Below are 22226 nucleotides of genomic sequence, written 5' to 3'. Positions count from 1 at the left end.
TTTTTTTTTTTTTTTTTTTTTTTTTTTTTTTTTTTTTTTTTTCCCTAGTCCACACATTCTCACAAGCCGATCACAATCTCAACAACAACTTCAAATACACGGAGGACTTGCAAACCCACATTTCCAGTTCAGCCTCCATCTTCAATTCCGGAACTGCAGGCTCAACAACTGTCAATTGCACCTCAGGTCCTGGATGTCCCTCTGATGTCTCACAGTGCATAAATCCACAGCTTGTCATCTTCTCCTGCAAACTGCTCCATCCTCTGTATTCACCATCATCTCCAATGGCACCCCTGTTGATTCAGTTATCCAAGCCAGACACCTGGGAGTCGTCCTTAAAGTCATCATCCCCTCCTTGCTTCTCCCATTAATGTCCGCATGCTTATCAGTAGGAGTTCACACCTTAAATCCACACCAAGATTCAAGAGCCTTTTTTTACACTGCTTATCTTTTCTGTCCCCTACACCATCCATTTTGTGTAATACACCCAGGATCATTCTAAAAAAGTCCTCAAATTCATCTACAAGACTAAATATGGCCCACAAGACCCTTCCAAAAGTGGCTCCAGCCTCTGCTATACATCTCCTGCCTCATCTCCCACTCTCACTGTGCGCAAGTGAGGAGCCACATGGAATGACCAGCTGTTCCACAACCCACCTCTCTGGTACCTTTGTTGCACCACATTCCCTGTTCCCTCTCTCAGAATAATTTATCCCTGCCCACACCCACCCTCAGCCTCCTGGTACCCTCCTACTGACTCCTCCAGACTCCATCAAGCCCTGTTGCCTTAGGGAAAGTCAAACCCTTGGAGTCAGGCACCCTTGACAGAGCCCAGCATCCTTTAAGCACCAGTTCCAACTGCTGCCTAGTGTCTCCTTCCCTCATGAATCTGAGATTCCTGAGGGCAGAGAGAGGGATTTTCTTATATATGAGGTCTTATCATCTAACAATGTGCCTGTTATTATATATTAATTAATATATATCTGGTGTATAAGTGAATATCACCCCAACTAAATTTCACTCAAAACACAGCAAAGCTGCTAGTGATTGATTATGTGTGAATTAGAGGCTCACAGCCCTCCTTAGAAAATGTCAGGGAAAAATTAAGAAGGTTACTCTGGTTGCGATTCTCAAATGCTCAGTGCAGAAGGTGAGGTGTCCTTGTGTATAGCTATGTTAGGGATTGGCTTTTTTTTTTAAAGAAAAAATTATTGTGTTACGTGTTTTTTCCTCTGACTTCGAACATGAGCTTCCTCAACACTTGAGTTTCCCAGCAGTTTCACCATTTTCCACCACAATGGGTGTGATGAAAGAACGGGTGTGGTTTGGGGGTGAAAGGATGGAGTGGGCGGAAGTAACTAATAGTAATGATGGAGTCACAAACACAGAGAGACGAAATGCCTGAGGACTTATCTGATCAAACTTCATTCCTCAAAGAATAAATTCACATAAAAGCTTACATATACAACCCTAGGGCTCTCTCAACACGAAGATGGTAGATGACAGTAATACTGATTTAGTCACGCCTTTTGGTACTTTTAGAAAATCAAAAGAACCTGATTACTTGCAAATGAATACATGATATGGTACCTAGAGGTTGGGTCAGCTGGACATCTATGAAATGGGAGAGTGAAGTACAAAGCTGCTAGTGATCAATTTTATTTATGTTTTATTTATTCTGAGACAAAGTCTCCCTCTGTTGCCCAGGCTGGAATGCAGTAGCATGATCTTCTTGGCCCACTTCAACCTCTGCCTCCTAGGTTCAAGTGATTCTCCTGCCTTGGCCTCCTGAGTAGCTTGGATTATAGGCACATGCCACCATATCCAGCTAACTTCTGTATTTTTAGTAGAGACAGGGTTTCAACATGTTGGCCAGGCTGGTCTCAAACTCCTGACCTCAAGTGATCCACCCTCCTCGGCCTCCCAAAGTGCTAAGATTACAGGCATGAATCACCACACCCTGCCTAGTGACCATTCTTAAAACTCTTTTTTTTCCTTTTTTTTTTTTTTTTTTTTTTCTGTTTTTATTTTTTACTTGCTTACTCCATAAGATTCACGGGATTTCAAGAGCTCTGTATTTTTAGCTAATGTCCCAGTGAGGCCAATTTCCCTGTCTTCTGCAATAAACAGTCTACATTTAGAAAACTAAAGTTTTAAAACATTTTAAATCATTTCTCAGGTTAAAAAATCATACAGTTCTATAACGTCAAGGATGGGGTGAATGAAACATCAACAGGATATGCCAAAATATTATAATCATAATAGTTCCTTTATAATTCAAACTCCAGAAGATATGAATAACTTACTGAACAAGAATTTGCTCCAATATGATATTGAGAAAAAATAGAGGAGGTAGGGCTCAGGGGAAAGGCTTTGAAAATATTACAAGATGGTTTTAAAACTGTCCTTTTAAAATTCCATTTGAACTCCATTTTGACTGGAGTTAGAAAGGCTATATGATACAGGCATGAAAGACTGGATGCAATGTTCTTACTAAAAGATAACATGTTTAAGCATTACTGGTTAGATTTAAGAGTTTATTTCCTTTAAAAACCTTAGTCTCATGGGATGACAGATGACACTGCTATAGTAATGTGGTTCTCCCATGACAGTTCACTGCTGATACTTTTTTAGATTTAAATAAACTTTTTTTTTTTTTTAAATCACCCAAGAAAATCTCAGGTCTCCATACTTCTCCTTTTTTTTAATGAGAATGATGCAAGCATGTGCCATTAAACACAGATAAAGTTAACATGCCTCCCCACTGTGCTCTACTAACAGTTGAAGGCTTAATGCTTCCTATTTCACAAAGCGGACATGTGGTTTTCTTTTTTGAGCTCATTGCATGAACTAAGCTTAAGCTCTTCCTCTACAAAGATAATAGAGACGATACTTCCTGTGCCGTCAATTCCTGCTGCTGGTGGTGGGTAAGAAGGTAGGCATGTATCTTCCCACCATTCCTTCACCTGGGGACCAAGCAAGATAGTATAGGATTCTTTTGAAAAGCATAATATAGTCCACCTATATTATGCAATAGAGTTTAGCTATCCCAAAAGCTCAAAAATCAGAGGCAGCAGAATGTTCTGTAAGTATCACCAGCCTCCTTGCACAGCTCTGGACTCCACTTTTTACTCTGTAACTCACTAGTGTGACCTTGGACGAGTGCCCTGACCTTTCTAGGCCTCAGCTGTCACTTCTGCAAAAGAGGAGAATAAAGTACGACCAAACAAGGTGACTGTGCGGATGAAGGGAAGTTCTTAGTATGGCGGCCAACACACAGTAATGCTCCCTGTAAGCTACTCATTTCAATTCTTATCCAGAAGGAGGACCAATAAGGACTAGAAATGTGATCACATAAATCATGCACAGAGCTGCGCATACTTCCCCTCATACTTACCCCTTGCCCTTGAACTCAGCAATGACTGAGCCCTCAGGGGCTGTCTCTGCAGGACTGCATATGAACTGCTTGCGTGTATAACTTATATAACCTCCCAACACACCTCTCACAATACATGAGGCAGGAGCTCTGGAAATATCAGCTCTCAACTCCTCAAGCCCAAAGTGAAGAAAGTTCAGAGCAGTACATATGACTGTCAATGATCTTCATTCACTTATATCCATGTTAAAATTAGTTTACATTTCTTTTCCACTTATCTTCTGATGGACATCAGAAGAAAATTATTCAGAGATTGAAAACTGACACAGATAAGACACTAAATAGATAACAGATAACACAGATGGAAAATAAAACAACTATATGGATTATTCTGAGGAATTAGTGAATAATAAATCATGGACCTCATGCAAGTCGCAAAAGTGATCAGGGGAGACTTTTACTATAGAATAACCCAGAGCAGGAGAACACTTGAAATAAACTACAGGTATTGATCAACTTACGACCTATGCAACTTACGACCATTCGACTTTACGACCACAATCGCTAGCCATGACTGCTCCGCGTCTGGCAGCACAAATGTTGCCCAGCTGGGCGTACGACAGTGTGGACCAGCTTCCGGCAGCACTACCATCTCCGTGTGCACCATTTCAACTGTTATCCCAGACTTGGTACAGCAATTTGTGTCTTGTGTCTTGGATATTTTTCATCAAACCCCTCCCAAGATGTCTACCAAGAGGAAATTGTCTTTGTCTACGCCTCAGCCTGCCAAGAAGGAAAGAAAGACCATCGATCTCAACACGAAAATGAAGGTAATTAAGCAGTATGAAGGAGGAAAGAAAGTGAATGTGATTGCACCTGATACGAACTTATCACACTTGACTGTGTCGATGATTTTGAAAGATAAAGAAAGCATTCGTGAAGCTGTGAAAGGTTCTGCACCCAAGCGATCAACAGTTATAACAAAGCAACGAAGTGGGCCCATCCACGAAATGGAGAAATTGCTATATATTTGGATGGAAGATCAAATTCAAAAACGGCCAATAAAATGTTTCGTACATGTTTACATATTTTGATATGTTTTGCAATTGGGAAAATGTTTCCTATGGTATTTTTTACACCTGTATTTTGTATTTTTGTATGCACCTGTATTTTGTAATTTTGTACGTTTTGCAAATATTAAACCAGTTGTACTGGTAATGCAGTGTTTTACTTAAACCTGACGAATGTAAAAAGAAACAAAATGGTGTAGAGATGATACAAATGGCATAAAATGAACAAAGAAAATTATGATATATAACAATAATGAAAGAAAATTATGATAAAATATGACTTAAAGATTTTTATAACATCATTTCACAGTACTGTACATATAGCCTACTCAACTTACGACCAAATCGTGGTACGACCGGTCTGTCAGAACCAATCGTGGTTGTAAGTCGAGCACTAGCTGTATTAATTGAGCAAAGAGGATTATCTGTTCTCTGAAAAGGAGGGTTAAAGTTGAGACAGAAGGTATTCAGAGAGATGTGAGATGACTTGGTCGGTAGCAGGGGCTCTTCTGGGCACTTTGCAACTATGGTATTGTGTCCCCAGGCGCATGGGGGCAGCCTACAGGAAGCTTACTCTTGGAGAGTTTTTTGTTTGTTTGTTTTTTTCCAAACCAACTTTGAGCATCTGTATTGAAGTACCTTTCAGTGTTAGCATACATTAGCTAAGAGCTTTCATTAAACATTAAATCAGTCTGTTATTTAAATTAAATCAGACTGTGAGCAGTCTGTGGTCTATTTGTCCTATACAGCAATTAGATTTTAATCTCTAGAAACAAGACTTACAAAAGGCCAGAACACTATCTAGTATTTGGGTGATAACCTGGGACAGCCACAGAAATACCATGGCCTCTCAATTATTCCCAACCTCCAGAACCCAGGTGAGACGTCTAACAAGCTATGGAAACCTTAAAGGAAGTACTACTCATACAGGATCCCAGAATCTGTTTCCCAGGACATGCGGTACTAAGGCTTGAAGGGAGCATGCTTATTTAATGAAAAGGATAAATGATTTCTATTTCTGAACACGCAGTTTAACATGAGGCAAAGTGCAAGGACTCTCTCTGCCCAAGGGAGTTCTCCAGCTGGGACTGAACTCATATTCAGGGATGATGCTGTTCGTGGACTGATTACCACTGCTGTGGTGGTTTCCTTGACTGTGTAGATTGCTGCAGCTACACGTGCAGGCAGAAAACCAAATGGAGAACACCACCCTCCAGTGTAAACTCTAATATCATACCAATTTTTCTTTTTCTGACTCTCTGAATATATGAATAGAAAAATAAAAAGCAACAGAATCCACATCTAATTGAAAGACCTGGCACCTCTACCACACACTAGGAGTTATGGAAGCATGGGCAAGTTATTTAACAATTAGGATCATTTCTGTTGTAGGTGCTGTTAAGCACCTTGCATACTTTAATCCTTAAGCTTAGATTTCTTCATGTGTAAATTGAGGATAATAACGCACGACTACATTTGCAAGGTGAGGCAGCAGGGTCAAAAAGAGCACAGCTTCAGCACAGAGAGACAGGGGTTAAAATGCCAGCTCTAATTTCAATTTGCTCTAATTTCAATTTGCTCTCATTGAGCTTCCATTTTCTCATCTCTAAAGTACAGATAAAGCCACCTACCTCAAAGGACTGTGGTGAGGAATTCAGCAAGACAGTGTTAAACACCAGTTGGTGTCTGTATCGCTAGGCGGTGCCCAATAAATGTTTATGCCCTCTCTCCTATTAGACACATGAACTGCTCTGTTAACATTCATCAGCAGCAAGTCAATGTCCATAGTATCCAAAGATGCATTTCCTTTCATAACAATGAAAATTTTTTCCCAGAACAAGCTTAATATGCCAGATACTGTCCCAACAGCTTTATGACTATGAGCTCATTTAATCCTCATCACAGTTCAGTGGGGTAGGTACTACTACTGTCATCCCCATTGTACAGATGAAGACACTGAAACAGAGGCTTTGGGTAACGTGCCTAGATTCAAACAGATGGGACCAGAGCTGGCAGCCCGGCTCCACAGCCTGTCCTCTTAACCAGGATGCAATAGTGCTTACTGGGTCTATCTGTTTGAGACTCCATGCTTGGATGTAATCTCTTCTAGAGATAAGCACTGGATGCTCTCACAAACTGCAATGTGTTGATGTGACTAACTTTTCAACTTCTGAAATAACATTTTGTGTATTTTCTTAGAATTCCTAAAAAAAAAAAAAACTCTCTGCATGTTAAATAAGGTGCCTATAACTAGTTCATCTTGTTCTGTATGCCAAAATACCATAAATAAATGCAATTCTCTCTCTAAAGACTATGTAAATAAATCTTACATTAAAACACACTGCTGAGCTTTGGTTTAAACAGTAACTTCAAGTCCAAATTAAACATATATGTATGTGTATACATATTTAGCAGGAAAGTCTTAATATAATCTATTTGGTTAAACTAATGACATCTATACTCAATACTCCAAATATTCCTCTTATTTATAATATTCACTGCGTAATAGGCACACAACAGTACTGCATGGTATTTCAAAGTACTATTCCTTTTACAAGTTTAATCAACTCAGGTATTAAACATCAATGATGATAACCCATTGCTCTGCTTAAAAGGAATCTCTTGGGGACAGCTGAGAAAGAAAGGTTAAAGATTTCTATCCTTCAAAGTAGGGCACTGCAGATACTTATAAATCATGCTCTTTGTTTATTAAGATAATTAGGCCCATCAGTACACTTAACTTTCGGACTCAACAATTGTCTGGCATAAACAATTTCCACTTTTTCTAAAACAAAGGGGATGTGTTCAAAAAGCGGTCCTCTGCATGCTCTCCGCACAATGCATGCTATTTTAAAACATGATTTATGGGTCTAATTCCTGGAGCTGCCTTGAAAAATATACTGGGTTGTTCCTCCCCTGCTCCCTATTAGGAAAAGACACTCCAATTTTAAGAGTGCACTCTGTTCAAGCCACAGGCCGCTATATCATGTCAGCATTTTCATTAAATACTGTTCAAGCTGGACTTTAAACAAATGGAATGGAGAGCCACAGCTGCAGCCACTGCAGAGACAAAGTTATCCAGCCTGGAGGCTTACATAAGAGGTGCAGGACAATCAGGGTGAAACCCAAGTGCCATCATTTGAGTCCTATTTCTCGAGACTTGCCCACATTCTTAAAGTCTATGAAGTCGCACGCACAGAGCTCGTTTTATTTGCCTTAGGGCATAAAACACCGAGTCGACGTATAAGTTATTACTATTTATTCCCTAAAGGACTGGGCTCCAATTATGAAAAGGTTAGCAACTTCTGCCTAGGGGAAGAGAAAAGTGGGATGCGCGGGAAGCCTGCAGGCCTGAAAGGAATGGCACGCCCAGAGATCCATCGCAGTGCTGGCTGCACTCCCCAGAGGTCTTAGGATGGAGGTGACAAGACCCTGTCCAGCCCCTTCACCCCAACGTACATACAGAGACAAGGAGCTCAGACTGAACAATTAGCAAGCAGCCGGCGAAACGCCCTAGGGCACCTGTCGTCTCCCAATACATCTCCAACTGGCACATTCGTGAGACGCTGTGGCCAGCCAGGCCCTGGACCCCAGACCCTCCCGCTGCCTTGTCCCCTTCTTGGCACCCTGCACTCCCTCCTCAAGCTTGAACTCTGCTAACAAGAGGTACCACTCTCGACTTCCCACAAGAAGATAAAAAAGAACCTCTCCTTTCCACGATTCCCTCCAACTTCAGAAACTACAGTCAACTTACTGGGACTGAGGAGGCAGGGAGTCTTCTTGGGGGACCGCGCTCGGAGGCAGCCTCTGCAAACTCCGGCGCGCAGCGCCGCCGCCCCGGCACAGCCGGGCGGCAGCGGCGAGTGCAGGAGCAGGCGCCGCCGCTCTGCACCAGCTGCCTCGGCTCAGCCGTGCCGGGCGCCGGGCATTCGCCAGGGCACAGGACTCGGTGAGGCCGCGGCGGCGACTGAGGCTGCTGCACCCGGCCGCGCGGACCCGAGCGCTGCAGCTGCCTCCAGCCCGGGAGTGCGGCGCTCCGAGCCCCTAGTGCGTGTCTCTGGCTCCAAGGGAATCACGGCTCAACGAGACACCTGACACGAGAAAAATCGGTGCGCTGCGGCAGGCAGAGCCGCCAGCCCGCCCCCAGTCGGTCGGTCACATCTCGGGCGCACAGACGGACGAGCGAGCGGGGTAGTACAGCAGTCAGCACTCGCCGCCGCGCCGCGGAGAATGACAGGCGCCGAGGCGGAGCAGCGGCGCCGGGCGCGGGGCGCGAGTGCGCATGATCCCGGCCGCTGCGGCACGTCACGGGAGAGGAGGGGCGGGCCGCGGGAGCGCGAGGGGGCTAGCCGGGCGGGGCCGGGCTGGGGGTGCACGCGGGTGAGGGCCGGCGCGGCGCCCGGCTTGCTTGCGGGAAGATGCAGGAAGTCTCCCTCCCTGGGTTTTAGGAACCCAAAGCTCTGAGGTTGAACTGTCTCCGGAGCCCATTGTCCCTTAAACAGCACTGTTTAAGCAGTCCTTAAGGTCCCCGGGGAGCTCACAAAAGCCAATTTAACTCAGCTTGCAGCTTAACCCTGAAGAGCTGCTATTTGGGGGACTCTTCTATTGTGGCTGTGCATTAAAATAACGCGGGGAGCTTGTAAGAGCCCTTTACCCCAGCCGCATCCCAGAGCAATTACAGGACAATGTCTGGGTGGGGCCCAGGTATCAGTAGATATCGAAAGACACCGAGGTGCAGCAGTGCTTCCCACACCCTCAGTGTGTGACACAATCTCCTGAGGATTGTGTTGAGATGCAAGATTCAGATTCGATAGGCCTGGGATATTGAGGTGGAGATCTTTCTAACAGGCTCTCAGAGGATGCCAATACTGCAGGTCCGGACCCCCATCCTTGCTACTCAACGTGTGGTCTAGAGCCTGGAGCAGAGCTTCTGAAACGTTGGACTGTCTGACAGTCACCCAAGGGGCTAAAAAATATGCAGAGCAAATGGCCAGGCTGTACCCCCAGTGGTAGTGGTTCTGGTTCAGTCCCTGGGCAAAGGTGGGCTTCTAGAATTCCATTTGGCATAAGCATTCAAAATAAATCTGATAGGGGTCTTGTTTGGATCAGACTTGAAGTTTACATTAGCAAGCTGGAATTGGGAATAGATAGACTTTTGCACTTACAAGGAGACAAGCCAAGTCTAGAATTCACGACATCTGACTTCAAGTCAGGGATTCTAAACCAACGGGTGCTTTATCTTACTAGTCCCAAATTTCTACAATTATGATGCATTACTTAGCAGGAAAAAACATATATATGGTGTTAAATATACATACATACGCTCTATTGAACACTTGTTACACATATCATTGAAGGGAGCTTAAAGTTGGCTGGGGAAGAAGGGTCATCACGGAGAGAGTAAGGAAGACAGGGATGGAGTAAAGGTTGTTAGTGTGTCACAGAGGAAAGGGTATGTGGGAGGAAACGAAGTTTAAACTCAGCCTAGAGCTTGGAAATCACATTGCGGAAGAGGACCCAGGAACCAGACTTGGCCTCCTGCTTCAGAGCATGGTATGAAACTCAGGTGTTTAAGAGCTTATAGAGTATGACATGTCACAGACGCTACCTCATTGAAATTCCACAGTGGTCTCTTAAGTTGAATTTAAAAAGTGTGCCCATTTTACACATTCAAGAGGACACCCTGGACATTAGTTGACTCATGGTGGAACCTGAATAAAAGTAGCGATCTCAATGCTGGACTTGGCTTCTATAACTCTGAAGAAAAGGACAATTCAGATCTTACAAAGCAAATGGTTTCTGTGTTTACTAGTTACGTTTTTTTAGAGGCTATACCTAAATTTGGAGTTAGGAAGACTTTCATTCTTGTGAGAAGGAAATATGTTTTGTGTCTTCATTGCAGTTTTGCAGCTACGCTAGTTGGGATTACAAAATGTTCTAAGAGTAACCCAGTCCTAGGACATTGCAGTTACACAGTTCAGGCTTCATCAAGAAGCGTGGTGGTGACACATTTTCTGGTGACAAGTGTAATTACCATCCTCATTTTACCCAGGCTCAGAAGCTAAGTGATTTAGACAAATTCACTAACGCAGGCAGGAGCCGATCTCAGGCCTCTGTGCTTTTCCTCTGCTCTCTTTTCACCAAGTAACATGCTGAGGGTTGTTTTTCATTTCCAAATTTTTCATACCAGGATTTGCCATCAGTAAATTGGAACCCAAATGTATTTCAAAGCCACTTCTTGATAAAGAAGCAAAAAATGTCAGGATCAATTATTGTGCTTATGGTAGATGCTATGGACTATACTCCTGGTCTGAGAAATGTTTTGGAAGCAAATGTGTGATTCTTATATACAGTCTTCAAATCCAGAGGTTTGACCGGGAATGCTATATTGCCAACTATGTTCTACCTGCCTTTATCTTTACTTCTTCTCTAACTCTTCCATTATAGTCATTCTTCGGTGTGATTATGAAGTTAATTCCTAATAAAAGAGAATTCTTTGAAGGAGCTGGTACATCACAGGTTGTAAAACTTAGTTCAGTTTTTAGTAAGAAATATCTTTTAAAATATGACGGTAGCAGAATAATAATGTTGGGACCTTTAGAAGAACCCAACATTGTCATTGTTTTCTTAGGTGCCTGACACTCCAATAAAAATATTTACATAATTCATTTGTGTATTGATTTCAAGAGATCCAAGATTTAATGAAATAAAAAGTTATTAACTAGTGTGTCCTACTGCTATTGAGTTTTGAACCATTGTTATTGGCATTAAATACATGAAATATATAATATTGCCCTGATACTTTATTGACTGTGCCTTAATATTGACTGTGCCTTGATATTGACTTTCTGTATTTAGAATTTGTTTCACATCAGCTGCTATTGTTGTCTGGCAGGAATCGCAGCTGCATCTTTTTGTCTGAGGTCTGTGTTCCTTATGGGTCAGCAAGGCCTACTCTTTGGCTGAGAATTCCTTCCTTCAATGCCTCTAAAAGTCCTAATGGTGAGATGTTCGATTATATAGACACTAATGACTCCACTGAACCTATTCTTCTCTCATTCAGAAGCTGTACCTAACATAGATTTTTATTAAACCCTTTCTGCTAAAAATTACAGGCTTACCACTGAGCTGGAAAGCTTAGGCTCAAAAATTCTTCACCTTTATTAATTACAATTCTTCATCCATTTCACTCAAAGGGATTCCTTGACATGAAAATCTTCACTTACTTCATAAACACAGTCCAGATAAGAGAACTGTGGGGAGTCCAAGGTGACTAGCAAGACTGAGACAGTTGTGAGAAAGGAATTATATGCCACTTGGTGAAAAATAAGCTTGCCATAAAAATTAATATAAGTTGTGCTTGATTTGTGGAGACGGTTTATTACAAAGTTTGCTTTATTTGAATACATGCAGCTGATAACTTCACTGGAAACTATAACTGAATTCCTGGTGTAGATGGCATTGGGGGAGATTAGCATCCTGTCTTCTTTCCTGAGAAACTTTGGAAAAGTATTAGAAAGCCCAATTCTTGCCGTAATGCAGGAAACTTAGGAAGTGCCTGCATTTTAAATGTTCATGTCTAAGTTAGCTCATTTAGAATTTAGAGCAGTCAATATAATAAATAATCTGGATTTTTCAGGCTAGTTCTATGTTTTTTAAGCTTCTATTAACAAAAAAGCTAATAGAAAGTTAATTATAACCCTGAGCCTGAGAAGAAATAGATGATGGGTAAGGATGCTGGGCTAGGCAGGAGTGGGGTCAGGGTCTGGGACAGGATGGAATTTAGGGATGGAAGATGAAAGGCAGGAAGTGGCCTTTGGTTGCTGAGGAGCAAAGGCTGGTGGAGACTGAGTATCAGCAGTTTCTGAGAGAAACCTGGGCAATGGCCTGTGAGCAAGAATAGAGAGCAAGCAGTTAAGACTCCACTGGCAACTCACAGCTTACCTGAACTTAAAGTGCTGAGGGTTCCATGTGTGACTTCATCTATAGGAAAAAGGGACCAGAGGTTAAGACATAGATTATACATTCCTTAAAACCCATGATAGATGCTTTAAAGAACTACTAAAAAATATGCACTCAATTTCAATGTCTAAGAGTTACTTATTCCTCTTTTCCAACCAAATTGCCCACTAATAAATGGAGAGAGCAGCTGAGGGAGAGGCCGTGCTGCACAATGTGAACCTCATAGGCTGTCTGGCCCCAGCTCCCAGCATCTCCATCCATCAGCTGTAATCATGTGGCTGCCATCTTTGATTACCTAAAACACAGTGACAAGAGCTTCAAGCATACATTAGCTTCTGAATATGTTAGCTATTAGTGGTGGTTTTACAAAAAAAAAAAAAAAAAAATCTCTGCTAGAGTTAAAATCTGAAACTAGACATCTCTTAATGTCTATTTTATCATTTTAATGTAAACCACAATGGACTGTAGTTTTCAAGAGTACTTTCCTTCGCCAAAAGAAGACTTAAGAGTGACTTTAGGGCTCCTCTGAGGACAAGAGAATCATGTAGAAAAGGCTTTCACGGGAGATCAAGGCAAAGCCTACTAATGCTAGCTCTTTGGCCTCACACTATACTGCGGAGGAAAAGGCAAGGCTTAAGGACTTGACACTTTCAGATCTTTCTACTGGGAGAAAGAAATTATGGTGGCTAGAGACAGTAACTACAAAAGTGAAAACAGAGTCTTGTAAAGACATGTCTTTATATTACAGAGTAAAGAATGGACGTTGCCATTGTCCTTTGTTAACCTGACCTTACACATTCCTTAAAGTTCCATTCTGACATTAACGCTCAAGATTTGTGCCTGTAAAACTGATGTAGATACACAAAATGTTGGGTAGAGATTCCTTAAGTTCACTTTTAATTCTTCTGCCTTTATCGCTTCAATATACTACAATTTTTATAAACATATTTTAAGCAAGCATCAGAGAAAACTGTGCGTTTCTTTAGTAGCCAACCAGTTGCCTTTCAACAAGCAAAACTTCAGCATCAAGAAAGGAAGATTTATAAGGTTAATGAGAAATTCAATTCCAAAAGAAGTGAGTTGTGCCGTCTCCAACATCAGAAAGATGTGAAAGACTGGTAGTGGCTGAAGTATTTCTGTTATTTCTTGCTGTTATACATTTCCCTCCAGCACTACCCTCTCAAAACCTATTCAGCAAATAGACTTTTCTGCTCTCAGTCTTGCACTCACCCTAAAATGGAAGCTGTCTCTTGTTATATAGCTACAACAGATGACAGGAAGAGGAAATTCAGCAGAAAGTGGCTTTCTCTTTAAGCCACAAGCCCATGAGAAGTGGAAGGTTATTCATTGTTTACATGGCTTTCTTCTTCTGTTTGCATAAGCTTCCTTATCTGAAAAATGAGGATAATAATATCAGAAAATACTATCAGTATTCAGAAAATAATACAATTATTTTGTGAAAGAGTCAGCCATTTACCTACTCCTGCTTCCCTCTGGAGAGCATTCAGTTTCTGCTGAACTCTCTTCTTTTGTTCTCTCCTCCCAAAGAAGAGAATACCTTTTAGAGTGGGTCGATGGTCAATACCAGTGAGGGCTAGTGGGCGTGCAGCCTCCTTAAAGTTTCCATACACTTGCCAGTGGTCAAACCTATGGATCTGAACAGGTAACACAAACTGGTGTTTGAGATGTTACTTGTGTGACCAGTGGTCAGACCCTCAGCAGAGTCTTAAACAAATTCTTCGGGGGATGAATAAAAGCACAATTGCAGCCTGATAGAAAGTCAAGGGGCCTTGGAGATTTCATAGCAATTCAGAGAGAAAAAAGAACTTGCAGAGGTAAAAGCCATAAAATAATCTATCACTCCAAAAGGTCTTGTAAAAACAGCAGTTGCTTTTAGAAATATTTAATCCCAAATTCCACTGAAGTGCACATGGTATTTCCTGTTTCTGGAAACTTAGAGGAAAATTAAACTCTTTTTTGAAAAAAGCAAGCAGAGCCAGATGTTGGCGTTGGTGATGATCTGCAGAGCCTAATGCACATGTGGCGGCAGTCAGGGAAATGCATGACAGCTGTCTGAAGCCATGGGAACCTGATTTCTCTTGGCTAGAAAAGAAACAAAGTGTAAGGGTTGTTTTGTTTATATATACAAGGGGACAGCTGAGCCCAAGAGACATTATTTTGAGCTGTAGAGCCAGAAGCAGCAGTTTAAAATATTTTATCTTTTCCTTTGACACACTTAGTCCAAATAATTTATTCAAGGAATGTTCAGTATCCAAACAAACACAGTGACATTCTAAAGTATTTTTTTTTCAGAAAATACTAGACCATTCTGCCTTGAACCCAATTATAGGCAAGCTCATAGCAGTTTGCTTTGTTCATATTAATAATTAGAATTTTTTATTTCTGAAAACACATGACTGGACTTCTGGATTAAAAGAGCCTTTGGGCATACAGGAATGATTACCATCGACTTTATCTTTCGCTACACACCGTCCTGAATCTTCTTCTTTGGTCAAACTGTTTTACGATTCCAAGATTCATTTTCCTTTGTCCTTTCTTGCTTTTGTTTCCCTGCTGTTTTTTTATTCAAGTCCTCATCTCCCATGTGTGTCCTTCAGAATACTACCCATTCTAGTGCCTAATTCATACCTCACCACATCCATGAAGTTGATCTTAATCTTCCTAGCTGGAAGATTGTCTCCTCCCGGGAACATCTGTAACACCTGCTGTCTGAATCATCCACATGGCACTTCTCCTAAACTGCTTTGCCTTATGGACATCAGTATATGTATTGCTGTTCAATGAACAGCAAACTCCTGAAGGCAGGCACTAAGAAACTTCTTTGTGTCTTCTCTCCTCCTCCCACTCCTTAACTCTCTAGTTATTTTGTATGTGGCCATAAGACTTCTATTCATGTCCATGCTTATAATGTTGATTGTGAGCATGTTGACTGGAGAGAGAGGTGTAGATGTGTTGAGGAAGACAGATAACTAATATCCGAAGAGTGATTCAGCACCTGATCACATTTGGATTGCAGGACTGGGCACATTGTCAAAGTTTATATAGTTATATATTAAATACTTATTGCATTTGAGTTATTGGGTGAGGGCTTGATCTGAAGAGCAAAAATTGAATTCTAATTCCTACAATTGAAGCATGAGATGTGAACCAGATTTGTATTAAGATTTAATTTATATTGAATTCTGGGCTAAGGGTTCTTCAGTATCCACCTCCTACTGACAAGGGATAGGATTGAACGCAAGGCCTGGAGAAAAACTGAGTCTATTGTTGGAGAAAAGGTGCTCATCTGTGAAAGCAGAAATGATAGAAGAGTAGAAAGTCTGGCAGGACATTTTTCTTGCTACAATGCCTTTCATAGCAGGTTGCTTGACATGAAAAGTGTCCTGTCAGTCATTGTGTTTGCCTATCTCTGTGACACTTTTTTCCCTATGCCTGTTTATAGTTCCCTGTTCAGGAAAGTGACTGTAGGCTTCACTGAGCCTTGACATTGGCCACTGATTGGACTAGGGCTGTCACTTGATCCTAAGAGTGACCTGCAAAGGGCTTAAGGGGTAGGGGTAATTAGCTGAACCAATAGAACTAGCTTTCTCTGAAATATAGACTAGAGAATATGGAATGGATTGAACAGTCTAGGGAGGAAAATGGAACAGATGCACAGAGAGAGGCAGAGATCCAGTGGAAGAGAGACAGAACATTCCAGCCAATGTAATGCTTTTCCAGACCCTTCATATCCTCAAGTAAATTTTCCTTTTCATTGCCCAATGCTTGTACGATGAAAAAAATCTAACATAGTGCTCAATTAATGTTTATAGAACAAATGACTAGAAATGAAGTGTGACTATTGTTAAGGATTGATAAAGCAATATTCATATTCATTTGTGATATAATAAAGAACATATTTGGCTTTTGTCTCTGGTTCCTAGCAGAGTTTAAAAACTCCTAGAATTTCCAGAGTGATAAGAATATCTTTTCTTATTCATGATTAACCCCCTTGGACTGTACTTGAGTTTATGTTAATGAATGGGGGAAAAACAATCATGTGATTAGAAGGTTGGAAATTTCAGACCCTGCCCCCAACTTTTGGGAAGGGAATAAGACTGGAGATTAAGTTCAATCACAGGGCCAATTATTTAATCAGCTACCTACATAATAAAATTCTGATAAAAAAACTCAGGCCATGGAGATTTAGGAAGCTTCCTGTCTGGTGAAGATATTGCTGTACTGGGAGGGTGATGTGTCCTTCTGGCTCCACAGAGACAGAAGCTCCTGCACCCAGCACCTTTCTAGACCTTGCTATCTGTATCACTTCATCTGGCTGCTCATTTGCATCTTTTATAATAAAACAGTAATCATAAGTATAGTGCTTTCCTAAGTTCCATGAATTCTTCTAGTGAATTATTGAAACTGAAGAGGGGTCGTGGAAAAATCCCCAAATTTGTAGCCAAGTCAGACAGAAGTGCAGGTAGTTTGGGGACCCTGCTTGTAACTGGTGTCTGAACTAAGAGTAGTCTCATCAGGAACCTTGCCCTTTAACTTGTGGGACCTGACTCTCACACCGGGTAGTTACTGTTAGAATTGAAGAACTGAATTGTAGGACATCTAGTTGGTGTGAGGGACACGATGTTGGAACACAACATTTTATTTTTTGTGCATTTAAAAATACACCATGTTTTTCTGACATCTATTTGCAGTGTGATTAACACAGAGCAGAAATAGCATCACCATCTCAAGATGAAGAAGAGAGCAATTATATCAGGTGATTATGTTCATACCAGTCAATCTGCATGTGTGAGTTGACGATCAATGTAGAAATCAACAAATTGTAATATATGTACCCTCCCTCTCCAACTGGACTGCAAGCTTCTGGGAGTCAAGCCTACATATTCCACATCTTTTTACCTCAATCTATGCCTTGTGAATTGTCTTCAAAAATCCTAAGTACTGCTGAAATTCTTTATGGTTGATACGACGATATGCAAATAACTACTTATTAATACTCAACTTGCATTGCATGCCTATTGAATAGTCTTATCTCTCTGGACATTAGTAATCTTTTTTTCTCTCTCTCTTTATTTCACAGATAGGAAAAGCTAATCCATAGGTTAAATGTGTTGCCTAGGATTTCAGAGAAAGTCAGGACTGGACATACATTTAAAAATCCATTTCCCCTGTGTTTCCAAGCCTATTACTTAGCTTGCCACACCCTCCTTAAGTATCAAGAACTACTGGTCACATCTGGTTCTGACCACCATGCAGATGATGATAGAGAGTGAAGCGGCCATTGAGGTTCAGAATCAGGTGCTATTATGCATGGCGTGCATGGAAGTACTTTGTCATTCATCTTAGAGTTGTTTTAGCTTATGTTTGTGCTAGCAGCTAAACCCAGTATCTTCTTGCCAAATTAAGCCAATGAATCACTTTTGCTGATAGAAAAGGTTAGGAATCTCACTTAATTTATGATATGCTCTCTTAAAAAGACAAAAAGATAGACTTAAAGCATTGACAAAAAGAGCAACAAGAAACATTTTTAAAGAAGACATCTTGAGTATAAAAATAATTGTGTTGCTTATCTAGCAGATTAAAATGTAATTAGCCCTATTGAGTTGTAGCTGGACTTACTCTTTGAATCCTCCATAAATCAGAATTGAAATAGCATCTTTGCAACCAGAGGCATTTTTAATGACTATGGGGGATAACAGCCAACAATTTATTTCAGACAAGAAAACAGAGAGAGAAATCTCATTTTATTTTATCTGATTTAATGTAACTGTTCAGAAGAAATTACTTGCTTTTCTAACATACCAAACTTTTACTTTATTACTAACAAATCTCCAAAAATGACAGCAACTAGAATTAGAGAACAGCCATTACTGTAACATTCTATTTGACAACATGTAATCATGTCCATTAAGAGCTTTAAATTCTGCTCAAACATGTGATAGGAAACTTAAAGTTTGTTTAACCCAGTGTTGAGTACATAAGTTCAATAATAAATATGTGTTGATAGACTGATTCTCAACGTGTTTTCCAAGAAGCTTTATCTAAATAGCAAACACTGACAGAAATTATTATTTCCCAGAGTCTTAAATTTACACATATTCGGGCTGCATTCTCTGAGACAAAGCAGGTGATTTTTGTGGCCTTTTCGCAGTTAAGTGAAATAGTCATTGTCCTTCTTTTCTATCTCTGGATGGGGCTTTTTTTTTCTCCAAAAGACACCAGGTAGACGTTGACATGCAACTGTTCCATACAAGCTCTGGTACATGTATGCTCTTGACTGAGAGACAGACTTGACTTTTCAAGAGAAGATCTCAGAGATTGGCCTGACTTTGGTTATTTCAAGGGCATTTAATTTCAGGGAAGTCCAGATGAGTCCTTTTTTGAGATCAACCTATAGTAATTATAAATTTCCTGATTTCCAGAGTAGTCTGTTAGCCAATCTGGACTCTTCTGGATTAGGGATAATATGGTCCACTTTAGGACCACCCTCCTGGGGCCACAGGAGAATTGAAGGAGGCTTGGTTAGGAAAAAGAGTGGCTTTGGTTAGGGAGTTCTGTATCTGCTTCAATAAGAACCCCAAAGCATAGTTTTCTTTTTTCATATGAAAGCAAGCCAATAATGAGATTCAGCCCTTTGTACAATGGTCAACATGTGGGTTCTGGTGGAAGGTGCCCTAGGTTTATATGCCTCCTCTGACAGGCGCTAGTATCTTAATTAATTTGCTTACCCTCTCTACATCTCAAGAGTCCTTGTTTTAAAATGTAGCAATGGCTTATCTTATTTAGTATTTAATAATATATGAAATACATATGCTAATCATAGACCTAATGGTTTTTAAATCCTTGGCATAGTCTCTGGAACCTGTGAAATGCTCAATTCACTACCGCTATATAGTACTTGGCCCGTGCCAGGTGCTTTCCGTACACTTTACAGCTGTAACTCATTCAATTTTCACAAAGACAGAATGAGATGCACCCTTTCTCATTTTACAGATAAAGAAACTGAGACACATACAGGCAAGTAACTGGTCCAAGATCACACAGCTAATAAGTAGATTACTTCTACACATTTTAACCAGGCCATGTGGCTCGAGGTCATTTACTGAGTCACTATTTGCTGCTGCTTGTCCAGTAAGTAAGTGTAATATTTTATTATTGTTGTTCTCCTTCCTGACAGCTTTGTCAGCTCTGTGACACAGCGATGACCTCTGCTCCCTCAGGTCTTTTGTCCCAGGAAAAGCAGCAGCTGACTCTTCCTCTTAGTGAGCCACTGTGATCCACGCCAAGCCACTTGCCGCTCTCATGATTCCCAAGGTGAGGGGCAAATGGTAGCAGAAAAGGCCAAAAGTCTGCATAGATGCAGTTACATTTTTGCTTGGATTCTGGTACTCTCCCAGCTACGTAAACTTGAGATTTTCTTTGGGCCTTACTTTCCTAACATAAAATGCCAGACTCGAACTGGAATATTTCTATGCATTTCCCTTATCTAGAGTTGCACAATGGATAGTGTATTTACTTAAACTTAACAAACATTTACTGAATACCGGCTAAGTGCAGAGCATTGTGTTCTTTGCTGTGGTCAGAAAAAGAAATGAATAAATAGAAGCCACAATCGCAGCCACAAGGAATTTTTATCCAGGATGGCAGGCAACTGGATAAGTAACCATGGTGGAACAGCTATGTGAATTGGGAAGACCTGGGTTGATATATCATTTTCTATTTCCTAACTGTGTATCTCCTTAGACAAATTATTATCTTAATCTTAATTTTCTCATTTGTAAAATAGGCTTGATAACACTTTCCTCATGAGATTTGGATCATTGCTGGCACTTGTAAATGTTCCTAAAAGTATTCAACAAATGCTTTCAATAAACACATGATTGAAAAGAAAGAATATAGGGATATCAGCAAGAAAAATATACAACACTATGAGAATTTAAAACTGTATATGGAATCATGGACTAAATTTCCTTGTTCCATTTCAACATAACTAAGAAAGATGTTAGGTTTCAATATGCATTGTCAACTGGTTAAGGATTTCAAATCTAGACACTAAACAAAAACTTTTAATTAAGACCCCTTTTAACTCACAATCTGCAGAAATGCCCTCACCATGTGCTTTTGGCGGAAGATGTGTTTGTACTCATGCATGGTTTGTGTGAGGTCTTTTGTGAAGATGTCCAAGGATTGTACTACAAGCTGGCTGTTATCTCAAAATCCAAATTTCTGTAAAAGGCAGTAACATGTATAGAAGCAACATAAATAAATAAAATATATTTTTCAGTAGCAAGCAAAAAGAGAAGAAGCCTTTGTTTTCCATACTTGATATCTTCTTCCATGTAAAATGGTATTGACTAGCATAAAATGCATGGAGCCTCTTCTCCTGCCTACTCATTCCTACCCAGGGAGGGTGACTCAGTCCAATAGGCTGGGTTGAAAGGAAAAACAGGGCATGTACAGCCTGCAGCCCCCTCTTCTCATTTCTACAGTGCTCCTTCTCTCCTGTTTGCATTACAGAGCTGGGTCTGCTCCTGAAGAGAGAGACATGGCTTGGTGCAGCACTCCCTGCAGCAGAGAAGAAGAGCCTGCCTAACTCTATGGTGCTGTGCTGACATGCTGGCTTGCCCATAGATGTGTTGTCACATCCTACCATAACATCTTTATTGGTGATAAATGCTATATTGTGGCCTCCACCTACCTAACTCCATTTATTGTCTTAATTTATTTGTAACATAAGTGAGAGAAAAAAAGGTGTTAATTATTGAGTATCCTTGATTTCCAACATTCAAGAAGCTGTTGACTACCCCAAGGGGCTTCTGGTTTCCCTGCCGAAATAGATGGGTTTATTAAACTGATTCATCTGCATTGCCTTCTTTCCTTACTCCTGATGGTGTCATGCATTTTTCAGGGTGACTATGGGCTAATGGAATAAATTCCCACTTTGACTCTGAATATTTTAAAGCTGAGTCAATGAGAGAATTTAATTTAATAATCATTTCATCCTTTGCCTGTGAAATAGTCATAAAAACATGTCAATAAATACTCTCATAATTACAAACATGAAATTTTAATATATCACTTTAATGTTAAAAGGAAACTTTTTACATTATCTTACTATCAGACACATGACAAAAATAAAATGCATATTAAAATGGGACATGTCTATGCAACATGAGGAGCATGCCACTTAACCAGTTTATAAGAAAGAAAAAAATGAAGTGGAAAGAGATGAAAGTTACACCGCCCATTAGTAGCCAAGCTGGATGCAAATGATGGATTTGTGAATGTCCTAGTTAAGCCCGGATGCTGGTACCTTCCCTCAACATTCATCACATGGCATAAATCACACATTGACTACTTGTAAATTCAGAGCTCCCACAAAAATGCTGTCTGTCTAGTTCAATTTAACAAATATAAATTTGACTTGAACTTTCCATATGCCACAGTCTGTGTCGTATGGGTAAAAGAGCAATACACTACACAAATAGTACCTTCATGGAGAATATGGGAAAGAACCCAATCGTATTTGTCAGTTAAATAAGTAATCGATAGCAAAAATCCATATATTTTCTGAAACTAAAAGTGCCATTTAAAAAATATATGTATTATGGTTTGTATTGCTATGTTTCTTATAATAGAAAAAAATAAGGGGAAAAAATCTGAATGTCCATTATTAGGAGATGGTATAATAAATAATTGTATGTTTGTTTTATGGAATACTAATGCAGTTACTTAATAAAATGAGATAGGTCTACAAGAAAAGTTTTGGGAAAATGTAATGATTTATTAGGAAAAAA

The 22226-nt window shown here is 40.4% G+C and overlaps 1 protein-coding gene across 3 annotated transcripts in view; it reads right to left on the bottom strand.

Annotated features, from left to right (window-relative positions):
• PAG1 (phosphoprotein membrane anchor with glycosphingolipid microdomains 1) overlaps positions 1-8683 on the bottom strand; it is a 151590-nt gene extending 142907 nt beyond the window's left edge. For 2 of the 3 annotated variants that reach the window (XM_032250517.1, XM_032250506.1), the window contains exon 1: positions 8201-8323. The gene's annotated coding sequence lies outside the window, so the exon portion shown is untranslated. Of the gene's footprint in view, positions 1-8151 lie in introns of all 3 variants that reach the window. The other variant, XM_032250512.1, reaches the window with a different exon arrangement.
• Positions 8684-22226: the final 13543 nt, after the last annotated feature.

The sequence above is a fragment of the Sapajus apella genome, unplaced genomic scaffold (genome assembly GCF_009761245.1).
Source record: "Sapajus apella isolate SASKATOON/1434 unplaced genomic scaffold, GSC_monkey_1.0 scaffold3, whole genome shotgun sequence".
NCBI lineage: Eukaryota > Metazoa > Chordata > Mammalia > Primates > Cebidae > Sapajus > Sapajus apella.
The sequence above is the reverse complement of the archived record's forward strand: the minus strand, read 5'-3'. Positions and strand labels throughout refer to the sequence as shown.